Here is a 9,007-nt window from a genome sequence, read left to right as displayed (position 1 = left end):
GCCTGCTTGGTGTGTCTGTGAGCTGCTGTAGCCTCTGCCTGCCTTTCTCCTGGGCAGGGACAGAGATTGGAGGTGAATGGGAACCGGGCAAGTGAACAGTTCTCCAAACGGGCCAGGCCTGAGTCAGCTCCTGAACAACTCAGAAAGGAGTAGGGGTGGACATTAAGAGGGAGGATTCGTGGAGCTGGGAATTAGGACTGTCTGCCCATCAGCATGTCCTAAAATAGGCAATACCTAAGGATGTGAACAACTGTAACAAGGCTCAGTGAAAGTGAAAAGTTTCAAATGTAACAAGTGACCTGTGTGCCATTGACAGGGCTGAGACAGTCCGGGAAGGCTGTGCTGCCTGGAGGAGGCAAGGGGCAACTTGGCAGGAAATAGCCTATTTGAAAAGGGTAAACCGTTCTCTTTGGGGATAACTAAACCTGCTTTAGAGAGAATGCTGTGTGCCGGGTGGGAATCAGAAGGCCAGGCTGGTAGAGGACTGAAAGTCGAGCTGAGGGGCTTAGTTTGAGCAGCTCGGAGAGGACAGCTAGGGGTATCAGGGTGGTTTTGGAGGCCGGAGCTTACAGGACAGGAAAGATTTGGTGAGCGGAGCAGTCGGGTGGGAAGGTTTGGCATACCAAGTGTAATACGGCTCAGAGGCAAGAGAAGGTGGCTGCGAGGAGCCTGGGCCACAGAGTTGGGATCCGCGGGAGTGTTGGCTGTGCAGCAGTGAAGGGGGGGCCCCGAGTCCTGCATCTAACTGCAAACTCCTAGAGTTGGCCTTTATTGGCCTGGTCTCAGTCAGGGGATCCCAGCAAGCTCAGAATGGGCCCAACTCTCACTCAGAGCCCTGAAGTCCCAGCCACGGGGCCTTGCCTGTATGGGTCATGTCAGGGAAGGAATCAAAAGCCATGGAAGCCGGGGGGCCCCTTTCACAGCTCAGTACCAACCAGAGAAGCCACATCAGAGGACTAGAAGCCTTCATAAGGGCGACTTTCCCAGTGGCTCAGTGGTAAAGAATCCTCCTGCCAATGCAGGAGATGCAAGTTCGACCCCTGGTTCGGGAATATTCCCTGGAGGAGGAAATGACAACCCACTCCAGTATTCTTGCCTATAAAATCCCATGGAGGAGCCTGGCGGACTGCAGTCCCTGGGGTCGCAGAGCACACGCACACACAGCACAAGCGTTCGTGGCAGGTGAGCCTCTCGGAGCTTCTCCTATACCAGGGAGGTGTAGCTGCCTGGGCCCTGGAATGGACAAGAAGAGCCGGGACTCTCTGGGCCCCCCAGGTGTCAGGGTTGCTTTCGGCCCGTTAGGAGCTCAGCTAGTCTTCTCTGGACTGGGGTCTCCGTGCCCGCCACTATCCCTAGCAAGGGGTGCAGCTGGCAGAAGCCCAAAACCTGGGGTGTCTGCATCCAAATGTGGATGCTGCTACTTCCCACTTGAGTGCCCCAGCCTGCTCAGCAGCCTCTCCAGCCCCAGAGGAGCAGGGCCTCCAGAACAAGGAGAAAGAGGAACCCGTGGGTCCCAGGATAACTTGGCCAGCTAACCCCTCCCTACACACAGGAAGTCTTCAGAACCATAGGGAGGGATGGTGCTGGTTTCTGGGTCTGGAACCAGGGGCCTGGCCCCTCATCCTGCCATCTCTTAGAGGAAGGAAGGGGAGGTTCTCCCCCACCCCCAACCTCCCTGAGAGTCAGAATTCTGGAGAGCACCTTCAAACCATGCAGATTCCTGGTCCTACATCCTGGCAAGGGCAACAGGAAATCATGGGTTAAAAAAAAGAGTGCCCACCCCCTCCAGAGAGACCCACCCTCAGGGCAGTGTCCTCTGGGCTGCTCAGGGACACTGGAGCCCGGGAGAAGATCTAATGCAGGGACTCTGGTCCTGAGAAAGGCTGCCCAGTTAGGCAGAGAGGGAAGTTCTCTGAGTCCAAACTAAAAAAAGGGTATGACCAGCCACTTGAGAGCCTGAAGTGGATTCCTGGGCAGACTTTCAACTCAGTGCCCCATCCTGTTGGAAGGGAGACTGGATTGTGGAGCCCTGGTGGGAACTGAGATACTATCTTACAACTGAGCACCCCCAAACCACCACCCACTTACCACCTGGTCCTAATGAGGAGGAAGGGCCCCACGGGCCTGCTTCCTGCCTCCAGCTCAGCTCATCATTGCTCTCTCCCTGAGCTTCAGTGGTCTCTGGCCAGACCACAGGTGTGGTGGGCAGGGTAACAGTCTCCCAAACTTATCCACAGCTTATTCTCTGGAACCTGTGAATATATTACCCTACTTGGTAAGAAAGGGATGTTGCAGATTTAATGAAGAATTTTGAAATGAGGAGATCAGCCAATAGGCCCAATCTAATCATGAGTCCTTAAAAATGGAGAACTTTCCTGGCTAAGATTAGAGAGCTGTGATGAAGGAAGGAAGGTCAGAGAGATGTGATGTTTCTGCCTTTAAAGATAAACGGGGCTACCAGCCATGGAATGTGGGCAGCCTCTAGAAATCGGAAGAGGCAAGGAAACAGATCCTACTCTAGAGCCTCCATAACAGAACGCAGCCCTGCCAACACCTCAATTTTATCCTGGGGAGACCTGTGTCAGACTGCTAAACAATAGAACTGTTTAGTAATAACTTGGTGGTGTGTTAAGCCACCAAGTGTGTGGAAATTTGCTACTGCAGTGATAGAGGACCAGTACACAGAGTGTGTCTTGTTCTTTCCCTGTACAAAGTGAGTGAAGGGATGGTGGGTATGAGCAGGCCCTGCCGTGAGGTGGAAGAGGTCCCTGGAAGTGCAGTAGGGTGTGGGGAAGGGGAGGGGCCTCCCCCCATGCCTGGAGTAGGGGAAAGGCAGGTGGTAGGCAAAGCTGGGGGCCCAGTCCTCATGGACGGGCTGCCCTGTGCTCAGTCTGAGGCTCCCAGTTTCCCTCTGACACTTTGAGCCCAAGGCACAATCCTCTCTGAGTTGCTTGGCCCCAACCCTGCCAACCTGGGAGCCTCATCTTTTCCTGACTTCCCTCATAGCTCAGTTGGTAAAGAATCTGCCTGCAGTGCAGGAGACCCAGGTTCGATTCCTCGGTTGGGAAGATCCCCAAGAGAAGGAAATGACAACCCACTCCAGTATTCTTGCCTGGGAAATCCCATGGACAGAGGAGCTTGGGGGGCTACAGTCCATGGGGTTGCAAGAGTCAGACACAACTTAGCAACTAAACCACCACCATCTTTTCCCAAGGCTTGGGTTGATAACATTGCCACTGAAAGGGGAACAAGACCAGGGCAAACTTTCCTCCTGGGTTCTGGCTGTTTCTGATGAAGCAAATGTGGGCACAGGGCCAGGGTCTCCCAGGCCTGGAGTGGACATGGCGAGGAGGGCAGGCCCAGCTATGTCCTGTCCTCCAGGAGTAAAGGAATGGGAAACCCAGGCCCTTGGTCCTGCTTCACCACAGGGGAGTTATGAGTTCGTGTCCCTTTGAACAGAATGGGATGCCTCTTGCCCAGATGAGGGACGACAGCTTGGAGAAGACATTGGCCTTACTCCCTCTCCACTCCCCCATCAGGAGAGCCCCTTTCCAGGCCCTCCCCACCATCCAGAGATCAACCTCACACGGCAGCTACAGCTGTTGGGGCACCTGCTGCCCCAGGACTAGGAGGGGCTCAGCCTCCAGACCTTTAGCCCTCTGTCAGCTCTGCTCTTCAGTCCGGACTCCAGCCAGACAGTTTTCCAGAACACCTGAGCAGCCCTGCTTCTGAGCTCTGGGACTGGGGGACCCTTAGGCCTGAAGTCCCCAAACTGACCTGAGACTCTGGGCCTCGCCCCTATTGTCTGAACCAGGGGTTCTACAAGCCTTGGTCCCCTAACTGGGGGTAAGTGCAGAAGCTGAGCTCCAGTGAAAAGCCTAGGGGGAACATTCTGAAAGACATCCCAGAGGTAAGGAGAGGACCCAGTGGTGGAGGGACTTTGGGCAGGGCTCTGAGAATGCCATGGGGGGCAGTACAGGCACCAGGCCATGGGCCACTGCGTGGTGCTTGAGTAACTGTGGAACCTCTGTCTGACCCTTCACTCTGCTGGACCTGGGGGCCTGGTGCTGATGGAGCGGGCAAATGGCCCCAGACATCGTGTTCCTCCAGCAGCAAGACACCCTGAGCCCTACTGCCCTCACCCACCAGGCTCTGTCTGGTTCCCTCAGCACTGCCACTGTGCCCTTGTCTAACTGTGGGGCCATTTGCCTGTGCGCCTAAAGTACATCGCTGGGCCCGTGTTTGGGTGCTGCAGGCTCATGACTCTACATTTGCACATGTGTGTGGACAAGCCAGGTGTGTGTCAGTGTATCCACCAATCTCGACCTCGGTGTGCATGCCCCAGGGTCCTCAAAGGCTCTGGGCAGGGCTTGGGGCTGGATCGGGGGTCCCCAGAGTCCCTGTGGTGCTGGGTAGGGACTGCAGAAGGTGGTGGAGGCCCGATGGGCTCTGGACTCTGAGTCCTTGTGTCCTGGAGGCGGCCGCAGGGCGGGCCGCCTGCGTCAGCCTTGAGCGGCCATCAATAGCACGCGGTTAATTAATTTGATGGGAACAGCAGGGACCGCCGTTTGCATTTAGTGAAGTTCCAGGAACTTCCAACCTCATCTTCATAATTGGCCTCATAAATTGTAAGAAAGAGAGAGATCAGCAAAGCAGGAGGGAGGAGGGGCCGCCCGTCCGTCCTTATTTAATTTTATTGCTGAAATTCATCTTTTTAGCCTCCTCCGGAATCGGCTCTCCCTGCCGGATTTGCCTAATCATGATAAATTAATATTCATTTCCCCACCTCTTACCCAGCTCCCGCGCTTGGATAGAGTTGGGGTGGATCTCCTTCCAGCCCCTCCACCACGCCTTGGTGGGAGCCTGGGAAAAGAGGGGCTGTGTTACTACAAGGGGTGGAGGGTGTGGGAATGTGGGGTGATTGATTGGGGCTCCTAGAGGAGAGACTCCTGAGACCCCAGACCCATCCCTGGGCAAGAATACCCTAGAGGGTCTGGGATGCTGGGATCAACTACCCCTGCCCAGCGGGGTCTGGCCGGGAGGGGCAGGAAGAGGCCACGAATGCATTTTGGAGACCCAGAGGCTGAGACTGGGAGCAGTTAGGATGGATCTGGGAAGTGGATTCTGAAGGTCGGCACCAGGTGAGAAGTGAGGGGAAGGGACCTGGTCTTTGCCCCTCTTCTCCATCAACTAGGTGTAGGCTACCTTGCCCTGTGCAGACTCCAGGGGGGACCCACTCTAGTCTGTGGAGCTTCACACACACCCATAGTCTCTGGCCAACAGAAGTGGCTACTTCCCAACAGCCTAGCCCAGCTAGGTGGCTGGGCCTCTTACACTGGGCACCTTGGCTCTGCTGTGTGTGTGTGTGTGTTGCTCAGCCGTGTGTGACTCTTTGTAACCCCATGGTCTGTCTGTAGCCCACCAGGCTCCTCTGCCCATAGAATTCTCCAGGCAAGAATATTGGAGTGTGGGTAGCCATTCCCTTCTCCAGGGTATCTTGCCGGCCCAGGTATTGAACCCAGGTCTCCCGTCGTGTGGTTGTACTCCTTTTCCCAGTAAGGCCCTTTCACAGACCTGCAGGAGTGTTTCTGGAAGGGTTAGGCAAATCCTGAGCAGTGGGGCCCCTGAAGTCCAAAGGGGCAGATGCTCTGTCTTCTTGCCTCATAATCAGTATGTGAGATATGGGAGGGATTTAGATTTTATCCACCACCTTACCCCATTTTACAGATGAGGAAACTGGATCGAAAATGGGAGGTTACTGACCCAAGGTCTCACAGAAGTTGGGGCAGGGGGCTGTTTCTATCCCAACTTGGAAGATGGGTGTGGTGGGCAGGATTCTCTGAAAAACCCCAGTGACTTTTGCCCTTGTGTAACCTTCTCCCTTTTGAGTGTGGGTAGAGGCTTCAACTCTGAGGAGGTGCTACTCCTGCAGTTATGCTACCTCATATGGCAAATGGAAGACAATTTGGGTGGGTCTGGTCTAATAATGTGAACCCTTTAAAAGGAGTTTTATTAAGCTATTAGCAGAAGGGGCAAAGAGATTCAAAGCATGAAGGCTCAGCATGCCTCTGCTGGCTCTGAAGATAGAAGGGGACTTGTACAAAGAGCAGGGAGCAGCCCTCAGCTGATACATAGCAAGGAAATGGGGACCTCAGTCCTACAACCAGAAGAAGCCAAATTCTGTCAACAAAGAGAATGAGTGTGGAAGCTGATCTTTCCCAGGGCTTCCAGATAAGATCCCAGCCTGGTTAACACCTTGATTTAGGTCTTGTGGAACCCTAATCAGAGAGTTCAGCTGAGCCTGCCTGGACTTCTGGTCTACAGGATTCTGAAATAGCGGGTCTTGTTTTTAGGGGCTAAGTTTGTGATTTGTCATCGCTTTTGTTGTGCAGCAACAGAAACCTAATATGCAGGGCTTAGGGGAAGGGTATCTTAGGGTCCTACGATGGGGGAGGGAGATGAACTTGGGAGAGGTCTGAGGCTCTATCCTAAAGCTACTTCCCTCTCCGCACCCGCATTCCGACATGGCAACAATTGACTGAAGCTGCCCACTAGTTCCAAAGTTCTCATAACTCCCTGTTGTTTCACTTGGGACCAAACCCTCATAAGCATTTAAATTTGTGAGTCCTTCCAGGTGGAGTCTGGACCCCTGTGTAATGAGGAGTAGCAAGTTCACCTCACAGGAATGGGTCCTCCTGTGAGGAGAACAGGAAGAGCCTCTATGGAACTGGTTCAGGCAGAGGCTTCTAGGATGTGGGTAGGGGCCAGCTGATAATTTAATGCACTTTCAAACCAGAGTTCCCCTTCCCCCCAAACCAGAGTTTTCAAAAAGTATCTATTCATGTGTCCTAGGTGGGTGCTGGCAAAAGATGGTTTTGATTCCCACTGGAAGATCCCAGCATCAGTGGATTTTGAGGAAGACCAATTGACATTTTGAAAGTTATGGAAAGAGTCTCCAGCAAGGAGCCCCGGATTAGCTGCACCATATTTCCGGGGTTATTCCAGCAGCATTTATTGATTAACTCTGAGCCTGGCCAGTCCACCCTTAGCCCAGCCCTGTTTATGGACTATATCATGTAACCTTCCCAATAGCCCTATTGGTACTTGTATTATCTCCATTTGGCAGATGAGGAAAGAGAGGCCCAGAGAGATTCATTCACTTGTGCTAAGTCACACAGCATTGAGAACAGCTGGGTTTCATCTCAGATCTCTGTGATCCAGGAAGCCCAGCTGGTTTTCCTGGCTCCCGCTCTGGAAAAAGTTCTAGCCCAGATCTAACTGGACTGTCTGCTAGCTTCTCTCCCTCCTTCTCCCACATGCCCAAGGAGAGAGTCCTGAGCTTTTCAGAGTCTGTGGAGGTTCCTGATGCTGATATTGAAGGACACAGTCCCTAGCCCTGAGAACTGGAGTTTTTGACTTTTTAAAAGATATCTATTTATTTGGCTGTGTCGGGTCTTAGCTGTCACACGCAGAATCTTCAGTTTGCGGGATCTTTTATTAATAATTGCAGCGTGAGGAATCCTTAGTTGCAGCATACGAATTCTTAGTTGCAGCACGTGGAATCTAGTTCTCTGACCAAGGATTGAACCCGGGGCCCCCTGCACTGGGAACATGGAGTCCGAGCCACTTGACCACTAGGAAAGCCCTGAGAACTGGAGTTTTGAATCAGCAAAGGCCCACTTGTCCTGAGATGGGACCCCTCCCCCGCAACATCCCACCTCCCTTAGGGAATTAGTAGTATGGAGACACTGACTCTCAAACTCCTGCCCAGCTAGAGGTGAGGGTCCTGGCTCTATAGCTCCCATCTATCCCTACATGCCCGGCCTATCCCCTACACCCCCCAACACCGGACCCCTCCCTCATAGCTCCACACATTGGTGACTTATTCCCACATGATTCTAGGCAGGGCTTGACAGGGGCCCAGCCTGGCTTGAGAATCTCCTCCTCTCAGCTCCAGTCTTCCTCTGTGGAATTCTCTCTCTTCACTATGACCATGGGCTCTGCTCTCCTGGAGAACTTTGGGGCCACTGTGGCAAGGGCCTCCCTACCTGCCAGGCCAGACACCCCATTGGAAAGTATCACTCCCTGGCCTGCCCCTCTTCCTTGAAGCTGCCTAATGGGGAGAAAGCCCAGGATCCTTAGGCTCTGGATCCACGAGAGAGGGACCCAGAGGTCACGCCCTCTACAGTTCCACTCTGTGCCAGGAAACAGTCCCGGATTCCCACCTCTGGGGCCAAGGACTGCAGGCCCCACCTCAGAGCTTCTGCGAATTAAGGTCCCCCGACTTTGAGGGCCTCCCCCGCGCTCCCCCACCGAAGTACCTTTGGAAGTTGCAGGGCCAAGTGGAGGAGGGCTCCAGAGAAATGCCCTGAAGGAGCCCTACCTGTTGCCCCGTGAGGTATAGATTCGGACTTCAGATGCCCCTCCAGAGCCTGGCTCCACAGCAAGAGAAACACTCTCTCCACTCCAAGCTTCAAGTTCTATCCTGCTGGTGGCCCTCACTCCCTTCACTCCTCTGGATCTGACAAACAGGCCTCTCTGGGATCTGGAATGGGAGCGGCTGCTCCGAAGCAGAGGATGGCGAGATAGAGGAGTGCTCCATGGCGCCTCCTAGTGGGCGGGGGCGTCACCGCGAACGGGTATCTGGCCGGGGGCGGGGTTTGGACAGGGTGGGGCCGGCGCCGCCGCCAGGTGTGTTGGGCTGAGGATGGAGCGGGTATAGAGGCCGACAGGCGCTCTTCCCGGAAGGCGCCAGCAGAGGGCGCGCGAGGACCGGTCAAGAGGCCCGGCGCTTGCGAAGGCCTGGGATGGGGGTGTGGTAGACAAGGCGGCAGGTGCCCTGGAGGAACCGCCCAGGGGCTTCTCTCCGACTCCCCCGGGTGGGAGCTGGGGCTGGAAGTGTCCGGACTGCGCGGCCCTTCGCTCCTCAGGCAGAGGTGGCCGATGGGGATGTGGCCTAGCTTGGGTGGGTAGACCTTCCCTATTACCGGGCAAGGGAGTAGGGTCT

The sequence above is a fragment of the Bubalus kerabau genome, chromosome 22 (genome assembly GCF_029407905.1).
Source record: "Bubalus kerabau isolate K-KA32 ecotype Philippines breed swamp buffalo chromosome 22, PCC_UOA_SB_1v2, whole genome shotgun sequence".
Classification (NCBI taxonomy): domain Eukaryota; kingdom Metazoa; phylum Chordata; class Mammalia; order Artiodactyla; family Bovidae; genus Bubalus; species Bubalus kerabau.
The sequence above is the reverse complement of the archived record's forward strand: the minus strand, read 5'-3'. Positions refer to the sequence as shown.